At 41.9% G+C, this 20863-nt stretch overlaps 1 protein-coding gene across 3 annotated transcripts in view; it reads right to left on the reverse strand.

The window, feature by feature from the left end:
- The window catches only part of ZBTB38 (zinc finger and BTB domain containing 38), a 75379-nt gene that overhangs the window by 42124 nt on the left and 12392 nt on the right, over window positions 1–20863 (reverse strand). Inside the window, exon 3 of one of the 3 annotated variants that reach the window (XM_061194595.1) lies at window positions 13725–13790. The gene's annotated coding sequence lies outside the window, so the exon portion shown is untranslated. Of the gene's footprint in view, window positions 1–555; window positions 591–1203; window positions 1323–13724; window positions 13791–20863 lie in introns of those variants that run through there. The other 2 variants (XM_061194594.1, XM_061194596.1) reach the window with 2 other exon arrangements.

The following is a 20863-nucleotide window of genomic DNA, read 5'->3' on the forward strand; positions in this document are numbered from 1 at the left end:
TCACAGAGCTAGTTTATGTTAGACCTGGGACTTAAATGCAGGTTCAACTGATTCCAAATCCTGGGTTATTAACCTGTTAGTCAGGGTTTAGAAACTTTTTGACAGTGGCCCACCGTTTTTAAAAATCATATTATATAAACTGAAACCCCAAAGCCTAAAAAACAATGCTTACTCTTATTATGTGCAATGCACTCCGATATTTTCTAGTCTAGTCTATTATTTTTTATATTGCATTATATATTCTATATCTTCAAAAAAATCTGGTAGTAACCCACTAAACTAATTTCACAATCTCCTAATGGGTCTCTACTCTTGTTGGAAAAACACTACACTCAGAGATAGTACCTCACCAGAAGTTTCTCTGAAACCGCGGACTTAATCCTCCTATGCTTTTTAACCATGAGAACCTGACCGAGCAGTTGAGCTTCATAATTAGGAGAAAACTCTTTAACCTTTAAAATATGTATAAAGCACCGTAATACGTATCATCCATAATGGATCCTTAGAAGAGATATTCAATTTGGGCCAAAGTCCAGAATGGAATTAGTCACTTACCTATAGCAGAGGAGTTATAAAGTGGCACCGCGGACAGACTAAAATCTCAGGTGATTTATAATATACCCTGCAAAGAAGTGGCTAACAGCGGGCGGTCGTGTTGTACCAATAGAAGAGACCTAACTACTGCCGAAGTAGGAGGCTGAGATTGCAAGCCCCTGGGGGCAGGGCCCTGCCTTTGCACGTCCCCTTCAATTCCAGGGGCTCTGGTGTTCCACCAAGGAAATGCTCAGGTTCCCGATGGGTCAGGACCGGGGTCCAAGTCGCAGTCCGGGAGAGGGGAGATGCGGCTGTTAGCGCAGTTCCCGAGCCTGCTGGACCGGCGCCCGTCACGTCCCCAGCCCTTGGGTGTGCATCTGTCCCCGGCCCCCCGCCTTCCAGCACAGCCGCGCAGATGGGCCACTCGCTGCGGCGTAACGTGCCCGACCCTGCGGCTGGACCCCCTCCCCCAGGGCGCGGGCCCGGACGTCCCGGCACCTGCGGGCGCCGGGTCGCCGTAGCAGCTCGGCTCTCCGACGTCCGCGGAGCTCCCAGCCCCGCGCCAGCGTTCCCCGGCCGGGTTTCGAGGCTCCCTCCTGGGAGAAGAGGGGTCGGGCCGGCCGCGTCTCGCCCACCCGTCCCGCATACGGCCCCTGCGGTGGCACTTACAGGGCTCGGCCGCTGCCCCGCGAGCGCGTTCCCCGGGGGTCCATGGCGCTTCCGGACCCGCGAGTCAGGCCGCGGCGTCTCGCAGCACCGCCCAGAAAATGGACGCCGGCGGCTCGGCTCGGCCGGCCCGGCCCGCCCCCGGCGCGGGGTTGGGGACGCAGCCTGGCCGGGAAGAGGGCTCCCCGGCCTTAGCCGCGGGCCGGATGTCGGAGCATCAACGCGCCCAGGACCCGGCCTCGGGAGGACACGGCGGGGCCGCGGCGGAGGGACGCACCACGGCCCCGCGAGGCCTCAGACCCAACCTGGGTGCGACTGGGGGCGGGGTGGGGGGAACCCACGACGGCCCCAGACGCCAGGAAGGGAGCAGCGGCCTCCGCCTCCCTCTCATCGGGGGAGAACACAATTCAGAACCTGCCGCGAGGGCAGCCGAGTTAGGGCGCCTACGGCCACAGAGCCTAGTCACTATCAGAACCAGGCCTGGGTCCGCAGAGGGGTCCCTGGGTTCTGCACCCAGATCCCAGAGAACATCCAACCCTTGCACATTTAAAAGACGCAGGCTTCAGAGAAGTCAACTGCAGTTTTAATTTAAGTTCTCGGGAATCGAGTATCACCTGCGCTTTCCCACGGCTGACAGGAGAGGCCTAGATTGATTTTCCTAACGTGCTGTAAAAGCTAGTTCACGCAAAAGACCCGGGCCTCTTCCTTAAATAAAGCGCACTGACTGCCTGCTAGGATCTCTCGTCCAAGATTCAGGGACTGCTCATTGAGAAAGTATTTACTGAGGCCTGCCACAAACTCGCCTTGCGGAGGAGCTAACAGCGTAGTGCTCTAATGTGCAGGTTTTGTTTGCTTGTTTTCTACAAAACCGTCCATGTTCCCTGCGTTTTGGTAGTATGAGTCTTATTTTAAAATTTTCTTTTGAAAAGATTCATTCCCAGGTTACAGTTTACAAAGGATAAGAAGTAGGTTCTTTGCACGCCTTACATCCTGTTTTTAGCTTGGAATACAGTGTACACAATTCTGCATCCTAGTTCCTGATCACGTTTTAAGATTGTGATCATTCTGATGAATAAAGGAGATTCCAATATTGTATACAAAGCGGTTAAAACACTTTAATAATCACAGAGAAATATACTGACTTAAAGTCAAATTAAAGCATCATGTAATTTAAAAATAAAGACAGGGTTTTGAAGGTTGATAGATTGGGCAACCTGCACACACATGTACACGAGCAGGTCGCAACCTCCTCAAAGCCAAGTGCCCTTTATTCTTTCTCCGTGGGCCACGTTCAGAAAGAGCTATTCCACTAAACTGCATTTATTAACTAATGATTCATCTTCGTACTTAAAAAAAACCAACAATCCTGCAATGTTTTTGTATACGTAATTGCCAATCAGAGCTACAAAACCTGAGCGAACACGTTGTTAATCATGGATTCCAAACTAAGGAAATCTGTGGTCTGATTGCAACTGTATGTGTTTCCACTGAGGCTTTTGGGAAAACTAAGGCATGGGGATTAGGAACTTCTAGCTGGGAAGTGCCAGTATGAGGTGCTGTTCTCTGTGCTGCCCAGCGATTGGAAGGTGGGAGGTGGTTGAGTGAGGCAATTTGGCCTTTGGATTCTGCCTGCCTGGGTTTAAAGCCCAGCTTTGTCAATTACAAGGCTACTCACTGTGTGACTTTAGGCAAGTTACTTAACCTCCCTGAGCCTTGGCGTGCTCATCTGTAAAATGGGGCTGATTGTCATATTACGCTTATCTCGTAGGGCTTTTTGACAGTTAAATGGGATAACACGCGTGAAGCATCTGCATACGGCTGTCGGTGCTTGAGGTCAAGTATTCAGAGTTCTAAGTTCCTACCATCCAAGCAGTAAGAATCGTAGTTCCCATATGTAAAGCAACTTTTATACCATGGAAATTTTCCATGGGTAGGCTGCCAGGGTCACATGGTGAGTGACATAAAGGGGTTTTAAATATAGGTCTGACTTCACAGTCCACTTTCTGTGCTGCTAACATGTTCCAGGTGGTACCTTGATCAGATGCTGTCAACAGCTTGTTAAGGGTGAAATCGGCTCTGGCCTTCCTAAGAGGCTTAGCAAGTGAATGGCTCCTTACATCCACTTGGGAATTCATAAACAGTGGCATTTCTTTCTCACTAGGGCCAAATGTTTCTCCAAAAGCGAGTAGATTTCCCCTAAATTGTTATTAATAACTAAAATATCACGGCAACAGTTTTAAACACCACAGCCTAAAACTTACATAATCAGACTGTCCTTCAAAATTTTCCACCCTTCCTCATAACCGGTCACAGATTCTCTCTCTTAATCATTCTTCTTAGTATGGGGAATTATCTGGAAATTTCCAAGAACGTCCCAACTTGTCATAATTTTATTCTTTTCTGTAAAAATTTCTTCCTTTCAAAACAACTAAATGTGATATATTTTTATATCCTTATAATATTTTTCATTTCAATGCATTTGCAAATAAGAAAAAAACATCCTAAGACTTTTAAGATTCTCTCCTCTCTTAAATTTCTACTAGTTCTTCAACATCTCCCCAGCATGGCTCCTGATCCTTTTCTAGTGGTCTTTTCTAGGAAGCTGTCCTTGATTTGTACCTCATTTCATTTAATCCCCACATGATTTCTGTTATGTTACAACTGCCTGTTTCAGCTTTCTGATTTAAGACTCTTGGCCAATTTATTTAGTGCCCCCCTTCTTTCTCTTTTTTAAGGTTTCAATGTTATCATTATATAGAAAACAATCTAAAGTGTGTCCCTTTGAAACCCACTTGCTTCCTTTGTTTCCCACCATGGGTTAGGAATCTGTAACTCATTCCGCCTCCCATTCTTCACGCACTATTAATTTAATTTATTGTTTTACTTCTCTCTTCCCCTCATCCTGGGTACTCACTCACCAAGTTCTGTCTCTTGGCTTCCTCTTATATGGCTGCTTCTCTCTTTCCCTTTAAGCATTTTAAGAAAGTCCCTGTCCAAATCATCTTCTCTGATCTCCACCACATTCCTGAAAAGCCTCCTGTGATGTCGTGTTGAGAAGTCTACCAAGGGCCTTGCAGAGGCAGTGGGTAGGATGCGGGTGGCAGCTTCCCGCCCCTGGGAGCCAGGCAGGAAGTAGTAGGAACTGGGGTCTACAGGATCATTCATGTCCCACCTAAATGGGGAATGGGGTTGTCACTACCCAGCCCCAGACCAATTGTTGCCAGGTGGGAATGCCAGATCTGCAGAATTTTCCAGTGAAGCCCAAATCAGGATTTTTATATAAAATATATTCTGTATCTTGATCAGGTCTCTAGCTGTAATGACCAATTTATAGAAAGTCTCTGAGACACAGGAACATGTAAAGCAGTTGGGGGGTGGTGGTGGGATGAACTGGGAGATTGGGATTGACATATATACACTAATATGTATAAAATAGATAACTAATAAGAACCTGCTGTATAAAAAATAGATAAAATTAAATTTAAAAACAAAAAAAACAGCACCAAGGAATGTCATCTGAAATTTCCGATTTGAGGAAATTCTATGAGTCAAATTGTTTCTTCAACAAAATTTTTATGACAATAGCAAGGATGAAAGAAAGAGGGGGAAGGAAACCTATAGATGAAGTGAAATTTAAGGGAATATTAATTGCATTGTATGGACCTTACTTGGAATTGTGCTTTGAACAAGTTTTTTGTTTTTGTTTTTTTTCAAATGACCTAACTGGACAAATCTGAATGCTGACTATGATATTTGAAGTTATTAAAGAATCCTTGTTATTTGTTGGTGTGATAATGATGCTGGGGTTCTTTTTCTTTTTCTTCCTTTTTTTTTTTTTTTTATATAAGCAAGTGTGTACATGTCAATCCCAAACTCCGTAACTCTCCCTACCCCAACCCTTCCTCCCTGGCAACCATAAGTTCTCTGTGAGTCTGTTTCTGTTTTGTAAATAAGTTCATTTGTAAAGCGATATCATGTGGTTATTTTTCTTTCTTACTAATCGACATTTTTTTAATGTATTTTTTTAGGATTCCATATTTTTAAAACTTTTTATTTAGAACTATTTCAAAGTTATAGAAGAGTTGCAAGAATAGTACCAAAAAATTATATACACTCCAATCATATCTTTTTAGCTATTTTTTTTTCTTGAATCATTTGTAAGTTGCAAACATTCTCTTCCACACCTAAATACTTTAGCATTTATTTCCTCAAAAAAAAAAAAAAGCGTCTTCTCTTAGTATCCTTGTCTTTTAGAGAATCATACTAAAATATTTAGCAATAAAGCGATATGATCTGGGATTTGCTTTAAAATAATACAGGAGAGGATTTACATGAAACAAGATTGGCCAGCCATTGAGAATGGTTGAAGCTGGGCGAGGACTGTACAGGGGTTCATTAAACTAGTTTTTTCATATTGTACGCGTGTTTAAGATTTTCATAATAAAGTTTTAAAAGATTATGTTAATGAAAGACTTTACAATGATATAAAATGCTTATGATATGATATTAAGTAAATAAAAAGAAGATACAAAATTGTCTATATTATCTCAACTATTAAAAAAATCGCCAGGCATAGATAAAGGACTGAAGGAATGCACGCCAAAATGTTAACATTCCAAATTATTTCAAAGTAGATATATATTACTTTTACAATTAGAAGTAAAAAATACAATTCAAAAAATAGAAAACAAAGTTGGCAATGGATTCAATTAAAATTCTTGTCAGAAGTCAAACAAAGTACATATATGGGTTGGACTGACCAATGGGCCCCCAGTTTGCAGCTTTTGACTTAGAAAATGGGTCCACAAACTACGTCCGTCCTACAGGCCAATTTCGCCTGCCACCTGTTTTTGTACAACCTTCAAGCTGAGGATGGTTTTGACATCTTTAAATGACTGAAAAAAAAATTCAATAGTAAAATAATATTTCATGACATGAAAATTACATGAAATTCAAATTTCATTGTCCATAAGTGAAATTTTATTGAGACACAGGCACGGCCAATCATTTCTGTATCTATGGCACTATGTGTGTATATATATAAAATATATATAATTATTATTATACTTCATATTATATATTAGTATGTTTTTAATTTCATCAATAAAGAGTTCATAGAAATTTGTTTTCTTTGTTGTTATATAAATACCTACATATCATCCTCAGTTTTGCCTTGATCCACAGAGCCTAAAATATTTACTATCTGGCCCTTTACGGAAAAAGTCTGCCAACCTCTGGCTTAGAACTGGGCTTCGCATGTGACCTAAAAGCAGCTTGGTTTAGCAGAAAGTGCACTGGACTGGGAGTTAGGCGTGGCCACTTAACTCTCTGAGTGACCTGGAGAAATCACAACTTCTCCGGGCCACAGTTCCCTCAATGACAGAATAAAGTGAGTCTAAGTTTCACACAGCAACTGAAGTCTGTGCTTCACGTTCCCGTAAGAGCTAAGCAAGAAGTACAGGATGATGGCAGCATTACGTGCTGGTGTGCCAGCAGGGGCGGTGCTCCTGGAGACCAAGGAATTCAAACAATCAGAATATCCACTGGGGATGGTTTACCGGGCACTCAGACCAGGGCCTGGAAAGGTGGGTGAAGAGCAAGGAAGACAGGCTTTGGGGGCTCCAAAAGCAGAGCAGCATACCTGTGAGGGCAACATGACTTCGGGCAAAAGAGTTTCTAAAGTCTGCTGCTTAAAATGGGTATTTTGGGTCTATCTCCAGGCTGAGCTTTGTGGAAAACCAAAAGCATTTGGTCACAACCCATGTAAAAATCTGCTCATTTAAAGTTTAATCCAGATCTAGTCAAGTGACGGCAGCAGGGCTGGGGGGTGGTCTCTGGCATCCTCAGCATGTAGAATAGGAGCCTTGGGATAGAGACTTCATAAGCTTCTGGGATAAATCACCCTTAAGGATGCCAATCTGCGGGCTTTTCATAACAGTCAACGTGGGACAGTTAAGCCCTAAGGCCAACATTGCGGCCGAAGCCAGACAGAACATGAGAGCACCTAGTCCTTACACAGCAGGCCCGCAGCCTGCATCTCAGGGGCTCTTCCAGCCTCCTTTTACTCGTTGCAACCCCTCCCACTCTTTTTCCCTTGTACCCCACGCCCCCAGCTTCAGGGTGCAGCACAGCAGCCTGCTTTCTGACTGCCTGCTTTGTTCCCTCTTTCTGATTTTCCGCACACCCCTCCCCGCCCCCTTGCTGCCCTCTCCCCACTTTGCCTCCTAGATGGCCCTTCCACAGTGTTTCCCCAATATCCTGCATTTTCTGATCTTTCAGTGATGCCCCTCTCTTTCCCTACTAAAGGTCCCTTGCTTCCCTTCCACAGCTCAAGAAACAAGAGAAAAGGGGAAAAAATTACAAGGGCACTGCCCTTCTGGGATTTAACTACATTCTCAGCTGGTGGCTTTTGTTTTCTCGTCTCACTGACTTGTAAGGCCCTCGGGGCAGGGACTCTACGTCATGCTCAGTGCTGGGGAAGATGGGCAGGACTGTGAAGCCTTAATTAGAGTAAGGCCTCAGACAGGGTAGAAGATTTGAGCAGGCAAAAAAAAAAAAAAAAAAGGAATTTCAAAATATCTATTTGGCAGCAATGACCACGGGGTAAGGAAGAGGTTTGTTTAATCATATAAAAAAAATCATGAAAGTCTTCACAGCATTTTATGAACACAGAAAAAATATTTATAGTGGCGTTTTAAAAACAAAACCGAACCAGAAAACAAACTTCCTCCACAGGCCAAATATAGTGACTGTAGACACAAATGCTAGTCTCGAACCCTGAACAGGAATAGCTGCAGAAGCAAGAAAGTCATTAAAGGAAAAGATGCAAAATGAATTACAAGATCAAAAGAGCCATTTTCTGGTCAATGAGATGTTTGGGCCATGGCAGTGCCATGCTGGGATCACCTAACAAAGACAAGGGCTTTGGCAATTGGTCTTTGATTTACCTGCTTCCCACAGAAGCAGAACGGCCAGCAGGGAGACCCCCACTGTCTGTCAGGGAAGGTAAAAAGGCAGAAGCATCTTGCCTGCATCACGAATTCAAATTTTTGCATTCAAGGCCTCCTCAACTTAACATCTGCTCATGAATGCGAAAGACTGGCAGCCGTTATGGAGGTCACCTGCTAGGGCAGGCAGACCAGCTTGGAGAAGGGCAGCCAGACATACGGTGGCTTATTAGGAACCAAGACATTTTGGGAAGGTGATTGAGGATGAGACACAGAGTCCCAGGGAAGAACCATCTTCTCCATTGGTTGAGATGCCCCCAAACTGAAGGCTAGCCTTCAGGAAACAGTATAAAAGGCCACTAAGAGAACAGCATGCCATTCATTTCTTTCTGGAACAGAGAGGATATACAATTGTACCTGTCCATACAACCCCCTAGCCTTGTGAAAGTGGACGTGAGCTTCACAGGGAATTTCGTGTCACATTTCCATTCTGCCTGGGTTGTAGTGGTGCCTGCCACACAGTAGATGCTCAACAAATATCTGAAGAAGTGAACTGAACAGTTGAAGCCCCTCCCCACTGATGGGCAATATTCTACTACAAAGAACTAGAACATTCTTCATGCAGTGGAATGTTTTGTGGCTAGTCAAAACCAAACAAAGTGTAAGGAGTCAGCCAGGCCACTTCTAACTTGTGATAAGCAAAGCCCACTAAATTGTGAATCAGTGTTAGAAGGTGCTTCTGAAACATTGAGAAGACTTTGAAGGGTCTTATAGTTTCTAAGGTGTAGAGCAAACCTATCCCTTTGTTCTTGGAGCTTCATTAGCAGACGAACCTGAAAGGCATGAAAGAGTTCTGGTTCTGAAGAATTTCCTTAGTATTATTTGTTCAAATAGAGAAAGAACACTCCAAGCAGTGAGGTCTTTAGAAAGCCACCAACAGACAGAGTTCTGCAGAAACTGAAGCGTTTGAGGTGTCAGAGGTCAAAGACAATTTACTGGCAAGATGGGACAGACCCTTCCACCTCTTGCCTTTGAAAAAAAAAATTAAAGGAAGTGGCTCTCTCAATGTTTTGCCATGAATTGAAGTTCTGGAGTTCTTAAGAAAAATGAAGCAACAGGCTTCCCAGAAATTTCCTTGCTCGGGGATTCCTTTCTTCCGTGGATTTCTTGGGTTAGCACTGAATCTGTGCCCAAATTTCAATACCACCTAGGACTGCAAAGTCCAGAACTTCACTGCACCTTCTGAGGCCATGTTGCGGTGGGTCTGGGTCAAAGGAAGTGACTCTGCTGGCACTGAGTCCTGGGAATTTGACTAAAACCAGCCATGCGGGCCTGGCCCACCGTCTTGCTTCGCGGGCAGCTTACCTAAGTCAGGCTCAACGCACCAAGTCCTCAGAGCTGGCTCTGATATAATGGCAGTTACTCGTAGAAAGGAGTTTGTGGTCTGAGCATGATCACCCCTCTTCCTGGTAATGCTCTCCATCAGCCCTCCACCTGTCTGGATCCATCTCACTATCCAGGTCTCCACCTAAATACCACTCCTCCGGAAGGCTTTCCCTGGCCAACCATTCTAAAGTGGCTCTTCGCCTCCCAACAACACACCCTTGTTTTTTTTAATTTTGTCTTCTCTTTCTCCTTTGCACTTGTCTTCTCCAATTAATTGTTTACATATTTATTTTTGTGCCCCTGGCCCCTACCGCTCCACCACACTAGGGGTGGGTCTATGAGAAGCAGGCCCTGGTCTCTCTTGCTCATTACTGTATGTCTAGCCTCTGGAATATGCCTGGTATGTAGTACGTACTCAATATATTTGTTGAATGTTTAATTACCAAGAAAGCCATTAAGAACAGCATTTCCCTTGGAAGGGAGCTGCTAGAATGAACCATATGGTACCAAGGAACTCAAAGGCTTAGCGTATTAAAGAGAAGATCGTCTTTCTAGATCCATCTCCCCATATCAACCAGCCCTAAGATGTGGTCTGGGTACCCATTTCCTCTATGGGGGATCCATGGAAATTGCTGAGGTAGATCAACATCCCTCTAGTAGCAAGAGATGCCATCTTGGTAATCTCACTGAGTTAAGGTTTGGAAAAACAATTCCTATTCTCCGAAAAAAGAGTTGGGAATTTTAGACTACAAATCATTCAGGCAGAAAACCACAGATTTGCCCATTTTGTTTTGGTGAGAACAAGGCAGTTGTTTGCACATTCTTCCTGTCGCACCTGCTCTGGCCTGCCCAGTGTAAACACGTTAGCCAAAAAGTATAAATGGGTTAAGCACTGCCTTTTCAACAATGAGAAGGGATAAGTGCCATCCTCTACAATCGGCAGGAAATCCAATGATAATTGTAAATGGGTAAGTTTAGAAAAGCTTTGTGCCTGGTGAAATATGAAGGCAAAGCATTAAGGCGAAATACAACAAAGTAATAAATAATAATTATTCTTCCATTCACTGGTCTATTAATTACAATGACAGAGGTACAGTATACTTCCCAACAGTCTTATTTGGCTTTCAAGCTCCTTGACTTGTGTTTAAAATTCTTTTAGGAGAGACCAAGAGCAACATAAATGAATAATGCCACAAAAAACCATGAGGTATGAAAATCTACAAGGTAACACAACCATGCTTGAGTTAAAAACAAAAGGATCGACATTTTACAGAGAAGAAATACACTGTTGAATCTCTCAGGCATTCAATTGTAGGGTAAAACAATTCCATTGAATCCATCTAATCTTGTGATTAAGATTCAAACGGGTTCAAAATGATTAATTTGTACCGGCCTATCAAAATAGAAGACATTGAGTTGTAATCTTTCCGAACAGCAATAGTGTTTTAATTACAAATGCTGGGCTCATTATTTGCTCAAGAACGAATGACAATTAGCTTGATCCTACTGCAACTGTTAATGCTACTGATACTAAAATAAACAGGCAATGCTGAATCAGGGTTCCGACATTTCCCTTCAGTTTACGATCCTCTGATTGATGCTATATGCAAAATGTACTTAGTCTTTTTAAGTCACAGGCAAGAAGGAAAATGGCTCCCAAACAGCAAAAAAAAAAAAAAGGTATTGCAGGAAGGATATTTCATGGCAAGCCCAGAGAACAAAATCACTGTGAGATGAATCATGTTCTAATATAATTGAACCAGAGAAAAAACTCCAAGCAAAATATTTAAGTTGGCCTCAAAACAACAATACCACAACAACAACAAATCTTTAGTCCATTAGAGGTTTGATTTTATAGACAGTGCTTTGGAATATTAGACAAACTGCTAAGATAAAGCAACTATTTACACAGATGGTTCTGCAGCTCAGTGTTCTACACACTGGAGCAAACCTCAGGGAGGTTTTGGGTTTGGCAGCATCTCCCTCCTAACACACCTACAAAGATGGTTGCACAGAGGCTCCATGTGCACTTATAGTTGGGGCTGGGGTGGGCTTGGGTTTGGGTCCTTCTCTACTGAGAGCTCGGCGGTTACCAATGGAGGGATCAGGCAAAACAAAAGCATAAGCATTTTCTGATTCTCAGAATTTCTGAGATACCTATTGTTTCAGTGGCGCTGGTGAACTCGTGATAATGAAACTACACCTTTGCACACAAGCCTTGACCAGCATTCTGGAGCACATGACAAAGAAAACCTTAATTTTGAAAGTGCTGAACACAAAGGGGAAAAGAAAAAGCTCTTACTGTGCAAGGTTTCTATGTATAGAAATATGGCTTATTTTTAAGGCTTGAAGACCGCATGTATAAACGTCTAAAACCAGTTCAGACTCTACATGAGAGGAAAAAGAACTGCAAAATTTTCATGAAACATTTTTTTTTAAGACTATCTTTTGCATATCTGTTACTGCATTTTAAAATAAGATGTGGTTACTAAAGAAACAGGTTCTGGCCCAGTGTTAATTTGAAACTAAAATATATTTGAGAAGTTAAGCTCAAAGGAAAGAACCCATGAATTTATTTTGAAAAGTGCCAGAATTTGGTGCTTACAGAACCACAGCTGTATGGTTTGCAATGAACCATTCTAGGGACTCTGTTTCATTCAGTGAGGCTATTTTTCTTCTAACAGAGCCACCTATATTTAATATTTCCCCCTTTAAAATTGGAATTCCTCATCTCCCCAAATAATAGATATACAAATAATGCATTTATTCTTGTACATTATCTAAAATTGATTTTGGAAGCCTCTAAGTTTTTATTTTCATCTTTCATGTAACACGTTTAAAGACCGCTTCTTAAAATTTAAATATTTTAAATGTTTCTTATTAAGCTTATTTGCGCTGTTCAAAATTATCTCCAGAAACCCATTTATTTTTAGTTTCAAGCTAAGATGGAGCTGAATCCACAGACTTTTCAAAAAATTCTTTTGTGGTCTAATGGCGCCACACCTATCATATATATGATTTTTTAGGAGGAATCACCTCACTTTTATAGCAGAATCATTTTATAAGTTTATAAAAGCTATATATTTGTATAGTATCTGAATAGTAAAGGCCATCCAACTGAATACCCTCCCCTCCCAATTACAACTGTCTTATTTAATTTGTTTTAAAAGTCATATTTTAATCTATTTAATGTTCTTGCTACATGGCTCAAAAAAAATCTATAAAACATGCAAATTTCAACCTACCTGTATGTATCACTTAATGCAGTGCTAGCATCACAAGACATTCAGCCATTTTTATGTAAAGCGATGGAGACCAACTGATTTCTCCGTCTTCTTGCTCTCAAGTTTTAGATGCAATTGTCACACACACACAAAACCATACGCAGAACAGCTTGAATGTACTGTGATCACGAGAACTGAATTTATCAACAGGAAAACAGGTTTGAAAAAAGAAGTTTCTCATCCAAGGTTTCTCTGAGGCTGCAACCAAGGAAGTAGCGTGTTGAATTTTTTTCCCTTCCTCCTCTGAGAGTTCAAAGCCTGGAGCTGACCACTGCAAAGGCCACTGTCACATCTGCTGAAAATCAAACCACTGATACCAGCACTGAAAATACAAATTTGAGAACCAAGTTGTTTGTACACCATGGAGTGCATAAGAGTTAAAAATAGATTCCACCTTGCCTCCTACCCGCATAATAAACATGTAAGTTTCAAGTGTTTAATTTGATATTCACATTAATTAACAATACAACATACATTATTTAAAAGACAGCAAATGCAAGAAGAAAGGGGAGACACCATCTGGTAGCAGAGTTTTGTTGTTGTTTTTGTTTTTAGGGTTTTTTTTTTTTTTTTGGCTTTGTTAGAAAAAAGAAGGTAAAATTCTATTTTGAATGTGATGAAAAGCAAACATCCAGAAGCAAATGAATCGGAGCTGAAAGGTGATGCTGAAATAGCTAAGGCTGTAATGAGGCAAAAACAAGTCTTCGCTACCAGATGATATGGCATCCCGAGCATTTACATACTCACATCTGAAATACTAGGCAACGTGTAATGAATTCTATACACAGCATGCACACACAGCACAAGCACGGCTAATCCTGCCTGCCATCTTAGGCTCGCAGAAGCAAGATACGCACTGCAGGCAGCACACGAGCACTGGGGAAGGAGGAGGCAAGGGACAGCTCACCTTAAATGCAGTGTCTGATTAATGTTGTAAGTGACATTGCATATCAGCCTCAGAGTCTTGGTTCAACTGGGTAGGAGGGAACAAAGAAAAATGTCATCAACTGGTGATGCAAGATGAGCCCAATCACTAAACACTGTTTAGCAAACTCCAAATTCTGCAACCAGACAGTAGAAGGCATTTCATACAGTTCAGCAGAGCTGCTGCACAATGAATGTGCCCTTCTGCTTCTGAGAATCAAACAATCCTTTTGCTAAGGAAGAAAATAAGCTGGAACGAATACTGTCATATCTTCTTCTTGAAGAAAGCTTTCAATACAGTATGTATCTGGTTCGGGATGCATTTTATAGACTGTTAATTTCATAGAATGGCTAGCAACAATGACAAACACAAACCTTTTAAGCTACTGCCAAGTAAAGAATAATATTATAAAGGGTGTAGCATTTCTAGATTATTTTTCAGAATCCTAAATGGTGCCGGCAGGCTTGTAGAAGAATGCATGATCAGCTGTCTGTACCCGTGCTATAACCTCTAACCACAAGCCGTGTAAATGTATTCTGCTAAATGTATCTGCAGTACAGAACGGCAGACACCTCCCCAGTCGGAATGGTATTAAAATGTGAATGAATTTGCTTAAACTTAAAAGCAGAATAAAAGCACTTACAGAAAAATAAACTGATGCTGAGTTCCTTTCGATGTATAGCTGACCATCACGAACGATAAAATAAAAGCTGTCCTTAGGACACTGACCTAAATAATGTTAAGTCTCGCAACAGCATACTGTACTTGCTCAGAACCTAGGAAATGCAAAATGATTTTTCTCCTTCCTCCCCCTCCAAAAGCTAGAACGTAAAGTAACAAGCCATTAACAGGAATACCAAAAGGCTTTGTGTATATCTATTGTACATACTGTAAGGGAAGAAATGGTGTTGAGCTGACATGCAATGTTTCTTTGTTTTACTTTGAGGCTTAGCTACGCTCCCACGATGACATTGACATCATGGAGGTCAGGGCTGACACTGGGGTGCTATCTGTTTTATGAGTGAAATGTTTTCCGAAAATTAAATCTCATCTACTCAAACACTGAATTTCATGTCTTCTTCAATATTCCCTCCCTACTGCCGCTGCTCAAGATTGATGGGCTTTACTTTGGCTGTATGTAATAAATTGGAATCACCTCCTGTAGAGACTCCAATACATAATCGTAGGAATTAATTTTTTAAACAAAAAACCTTCAAGAATTCTTATACATCCCCTTTCAATCTTTCCTATCAACACACACACACACACACACACACACACACGCGCGCGCACACACACACACACAGACAAAGCTCAAATTGCAATGAAATGTTTAACATGTGGAACAAAAAATGTGGAAAGAGCTGCTTATTCAGGATTTTGAAGAAATGCCTAATAAGCAAAGACTGTTTTGCTACGAAACCAGTGTCACCATGTTCCCAAAGAGAGGAAAACAGCATAGCTTGCTAGGAAAATTTCCTCCAGATCCTGCCGGCAGGTAAAAATCAGAAAAGCATTTCATTTACCATGCTGTATAAAACATGAAGTCTTTTATTTTTAAGGAAATGGAACAGATTCTTTTCTACTCTTTCTTCAGCTACAAAGAAACCATACCCACCCCCAGCCTTAGATCCTGGACATAAGCCAACATTTTTAGAAAATGTTATGAGACTGATTTTGAATATATAATACGTACGTTTTTCTTCTTCTTATTTCTCCAAAAGTCTTTAATTGCCTATTGCATCACTAAATATGCTAATGTTAATTAATTTTAACACGTGCAAAAATGAATTAATCTTTTCTGGGGTTGCCCCTCTCTTCTATAAGAACTGGCTGCAAATAATCAGGTTAGCAAAACATTTAAGTTGCCCAGAATTTTTTTAAAGGAGAAAATGTATTTGAACATCTGAACTTAGGTACTAGGTTTCACAGCCGGATCTTTTGTTTCTAGCTCTCATTCTGTCTCCTTCCACCGAACCCAAGTGATTTTTTAGCTCAATGTATGGAAAGTATCCAGCCCACCTCTATCCCGTACACTTTAGAGTCTCTGAGCTGGGTTGTCCAGATGGTCGGTCATACCTGAACCACTCCGAGTCCTCTTCGCTTTGGAGCACATCTCTCTCCCACAACTATTCCAGAAATAAACGTGGCTTTAACGGAAACAGTAGCTCCTGGTCTAACCCCGATGGTGGACCCATCTTCCCCGCCCCCACCATCATTGCTCTATGAGCTCTGGTTAGCATTGACAGCGACAGAAAATTAGGATGGAGTATCCCTAGGCTAATTCCTCCTTTACCACGGAGGTTGAGAATTAGTGAGCTTATAACGCTCAGTTGCAAGGTACCAATTTAATATATGGTCGTCTATAAAGCGGCGTCCTTAAAGTGGGGTCGGAGGAGGTTGAAGTGAACACTTAGACATTTGATGCCCTTGGTGTCTGTCCAGATAGTCCTCATTAATAACACTTGAAAGCTAGACATTCACATTAAAATACTAACAAATTATTATCATGCAAGCTAAAGATACACGATATGGAATCTACTCTGACCGCATAGAATGAAGTCGCTGCCTCCTCTGCCTGAGATAATAAATGACAGTGACAAGGACAGTAATCCAGATCAGGCTCCCACAAGATGAGTGAATAGTGTTATGTCCGCTTTACAGGGGCAGGGTGGCGAATGTGGTCAGGTCCCTTACTGGTGCTTGTAAGCCGGATGCCAGGGCAAGTGGTTTCCAAACCTCCCAGTGGGGTTCTCTGTCTACCGTCTGTCAAATCGAGCCTAAAAGCCACGTATCGCTTTATTTTGTGATGTTCCAAAACATTCAACGAGCAAATGTGGCTCGTTTACCGAACCTGCTTGTATTAAACAAATTTGAGCTATACTTGAAAGCATTTAGATGCATGAGCTTGTTTAGACAGACATTCTCGACTAGTAAATCCTGTTTTGCACTTAAAAAAAAAAAACCATGCTCATGCCCGAATTACTTAAGCTTTGTCGTGATTACAAGTGGCAAGGGTATGCACTCATTTATGATTTTTAAAAATTGTGTGCTCATCAACCTCCTCAGGGCATAGGCACAAATGTTCATCTAACAGACAAATCCCTTTTCCATGATGAAAATTTTAACCTGTTTTTGCCACTTTGATGAGTCAAGCACAGGGAACCCAAAATAATCCGGCAGGAGCAGGCTGGAGAAGGACAGAGCTAGCAGTAAGGGCTGCCTCTTTCACTTTGATTAATGCCCTTACTTGCTTACGGTCTCCTTCTGCAATCTGAGCTCATTTTATTTTCAGTCCTGTGGGTTAAAGTTAAATTGCATGACTTATGCAAAGTACATAATTCAAGTATGAACAAAGCTTGACTCTCTGTTTAAAAAAAACATAAAGTCAGGGCACTGAGTCCCCGAGGAATCCTTGGTTTATAAACATTTGGATTGGTTTGCACATTTCTTTGCTCCATTCACTGCATTAAAAACTACAGCTGGTTTCCGTTTATACCTAATATAGATATTCAACCTTTGTGGGTAAAATTTGTTATCAGGTTCGGCTACTCTAATCTTGATTTTTTTTTCCTAATCTCAATTTTTAAAAATAAAATGTTTACCAGATGTAACATTTTTGTTTAAGTTCTTAGAATTTAAAAAGTTTAAACATTTTTATGAGGTTGGTTATTACATTTGTTTGTGGGATATTCATGGAAACAACATGGTGACTTAATTTATCAATGACTAAAAATGCCTTTGGATGATATTTTAACCTAAATTTTTAGGAAAGTCCAATGCTACTTTGAACATCTACATTTTGCCTAGATATCTGGGCAGGGACTTCTGCTTTCTACTTTGATCAGAGCTAAGTCTATAGTAGCTACCATTTATTGAAAACCTACTATGTACTCAATATTTTAGCTATATTATATTATTTAATTCTAACCCAATAATCCTGCAAGGTGGGTATTAGTTATCATCAACTTTAAGTGAGGAACTAATTGAGATTACCAGTCACACATAGCAGAGCTAGGATTCAAACCCAGTCCAATTGATTCCAAAGTCTGGGTCTTTCCACCAATCTTAAAAGGATGAAACCTCCTCCATCCACATTCTATCCTGATGTATCGATAGGAATCTTCTGATTGTGCAGACTCCTGGTAGAGGGGACCCCTGCTCCCTGGAGCCAGGACTACCCCTGTTTAGATGAACCAGCCTCAACTCTCCAAGCCCTGGGAATTGTGGGTACCAACTGGAGACAGTTTGGACCAGCAGGTGGAAAAGAATAAGAGAAGAGGAATTAACTAGACCATGTTGGAAAGTTAAGGATAGAAAGCAGGATAACAGTTTTGGTCAGAGATTTGTCATAATTTGGAAATGTTTTATCAGGCGAGATAAGTGGAAAAGCTTACATATCCATTTGAGCAAACTACTTCACCTAATGAAGTCCAGTCTTTTCATGGTACAGATGAGGAAACTGAGACTATGCCCAAGATCACACACTTAGTAAGTGAGTTTACCCATTTGCTCTATTAAAATTCTTCTACAAGCCTGCATTTGTGAATAAACTTGTTATCCAGTTGTTAGATTATTCTAATCTAAATTATCAAAGAGGGATTTCCCTGGTGGTCCAGTGGTTAAGACTCTGAGCTACTATTTCAGGGAGCACGGGTTTCATACCTGGTCGGGGAACTAAGATCCTGCATGCCGTGCGGCCAATAAATAAATAAATAAATAAATAAATAAATAAATAAATAATCAAAGAAAACTCAGTATAACAATCAAGACTGACCTGGTTCCAAGTACTGTATGCTAACATATATATATGGAATCTAAAAAAAAAAATGGTCATGAAGAAACTGGGGGCAGGACGGGGATAAAGACACAGACCTACTACAGAATGGATTTGAGGACACGGGGAGGGGGAAGGGTAAGCTGGGACAAAGTGAGAGAGTGGCATGGACGTATATACACTACCAAATGTAAAATCGATAGCTAGTGGGAAGCAGCCGCATAGCACAGGGAGATCAGCTCGGTGCTTTGTGACCACCTAGAGGGGTGGGATAGGGAGGGTGGGAGGGAGACGCAAGAGGCAGGGGATATGGGGATATATGTATACATATAGCTGATTCACTTTGTTATACAGCAGAAACTAACACACCATTGTAAAGCAATTATACTCCAAAAAAGATGTTAAAAAAATTAAAAAAAAAAAAAAAAAAGACTGACCTGGTTTCTACTCACAGATAGATTTCTGCCCTGAACAGACAACTTAAGTCCGTATGATGAGTTCCTTCCCCAACATATTTTAAAAATGGACTTTTGAAAAGCCTAACTTTTGAGTAAGAGATTTTCCAAGCTTAGTGTTTCAAATGAATCATTTTAATGATTGCCTCTCTATGTGAACATCTGTACATTCTGCCCCCATTTAAGATCCCTTCCAGCTCTGAAGGTTTGTGATTCTAAAAAATCTAGCCCCGCTTGCTTGCTTTCTAGGTTGGTTAGGCCAAGAGCTGGACTCCAAGTCTCCTGCCTCCTGGCTAGGTGACCAGATGACCGTCTCGCTCATTGGCAGTAATGTTAGATGCCAGCCAGATGGCTTGCAAAGGGGGCTTTCAAATCAACTCCATCAGCTCCACCCTGCTCGGAATATGAGAGGAGGATTATCTCTCTCAGTGGTCCTGAGGCAGTAGAACAAAGGGTCAGGTGAATGGACATGCATTAGGAGTTTGAGCTCCAGGAAGCCTGCTCCAATTCTTAGACATGAGGTTTCTCACTTCCATCCATCAGCACTTGTGTAAGATGAGGGCAAGGAGTACACACTTGACGGCAAGGACCGGGCAGCAAGCCTTGGGGACCAAACTGAGGTTACCCTCGAGGAAAGAGTTGGAGGGAGAAGGGAAATGTGAACCATGTGGTTTTCAACCGAGAAAAAGTGGTATGTGACTTAGGGTTGCCAGGGAGACTGTGGTGGACAACATCCCACCCCAAGCTAATTCAGCTCAGACTCTCCCGTGGGAATATCCTCAGCATGGCTCACCACCACTTTCGATGTCACTACCTCAGCTTTAGTAGCAGAATATTCCCTGCTTTCATTTTGCAGTGCATTGGAAATGTGGCACTAATAAAGACCTTGCGTGCCCATGGAGATCAAGAGCATTCCTGCATCTCTAGTCACACGTTCATTTGCAGCCGTCACTGTTTGCCACTCCCCAGATGGAGAGCAAATGAAACAGCAGGGTCTTCTAGATCCTGAATTGGCAAAAGACATTCAGCAAGAAGGCTGAGTTTCTTCTTTCTAGAGAGATTAGCAGGCAACTAGGTTGAAGAGGGAAGGTGGTGACATAAATGAAAGTGGAGAAGGAAGAATTCTTACAGATGGGTAAAATCTACCCCATGTGAGAACATAATCCTCTCCTCATACCTTTCTTCATCCTGGGCAGCAAATATTCCAAGACAACCTGGGAACAAATTCATTTGCTTTCTCTTCTCTCAGATGAATGAATTTGTGGTTCGGAAAGGTCACAACCATGAACCTCTTCTCACCAGAGCAGCCTAACAAACCTCAGTGAATCTTCACTTCCTTTGGACTAAAGATAAAAGCACAATATGTTTTTGTTGTGTTGAATTACCTGCCTTTACTCACCTCTCTGGCTGGCATCCTGTGAGATCTCTGTATCTCCCACAGCACCTAGAGCATTGCCAGGTGCAATGGAGGGGCTTATATGGGTAGGATCTTGATTAACCAACACCAAATTAGGGGTCCTTTCTCTGCTCCCACCACTACCAGTGGAATCTTCAGCTTTGTCCTTTGAAACCACTTCCTAAAATTAGAGAACTTGTTCCATGAGTTAAGGAACGGATCTGGGGACTAAAAATACCTATGGAAGTCTTTCAAGTTCTTAATCACTTGTTTACCAGGTCGGGGGGGTGGGGGGACAAGTTGTCTGGCAAGCAGACCACAGGCTTTGTTTACATCTGTCCCTCCTATAATAGGGAAAGGGGACACAGAAATAAGGGTGGCTTGACGACCACACCACTGCCTCCAAAATGTGCCTCAACGTTTCCTCGGGCTCTCAATGGCATAGCGCATTTCACAGAATTATAGGATGGGCAAGGCACTTCAGATGATGTCA

The sequence above is a fragment of the Eubalaena glacialis genome, chromosome 6 (assembly GCF_028564815.1).
Source record: "Eubalaena glacialis isolate mEubGla1 chromosome 6, mEubGla1.1.hap2.+ XY, whole genome shotgun sequence".
In the NCBI taxonomy this organism is placed as follows: Eukaryota; Metazoa; Chordata; class Mammalia; order Artiodactyla; family Balaenidae; genus Eubalaena; species Eubalaena glacialis.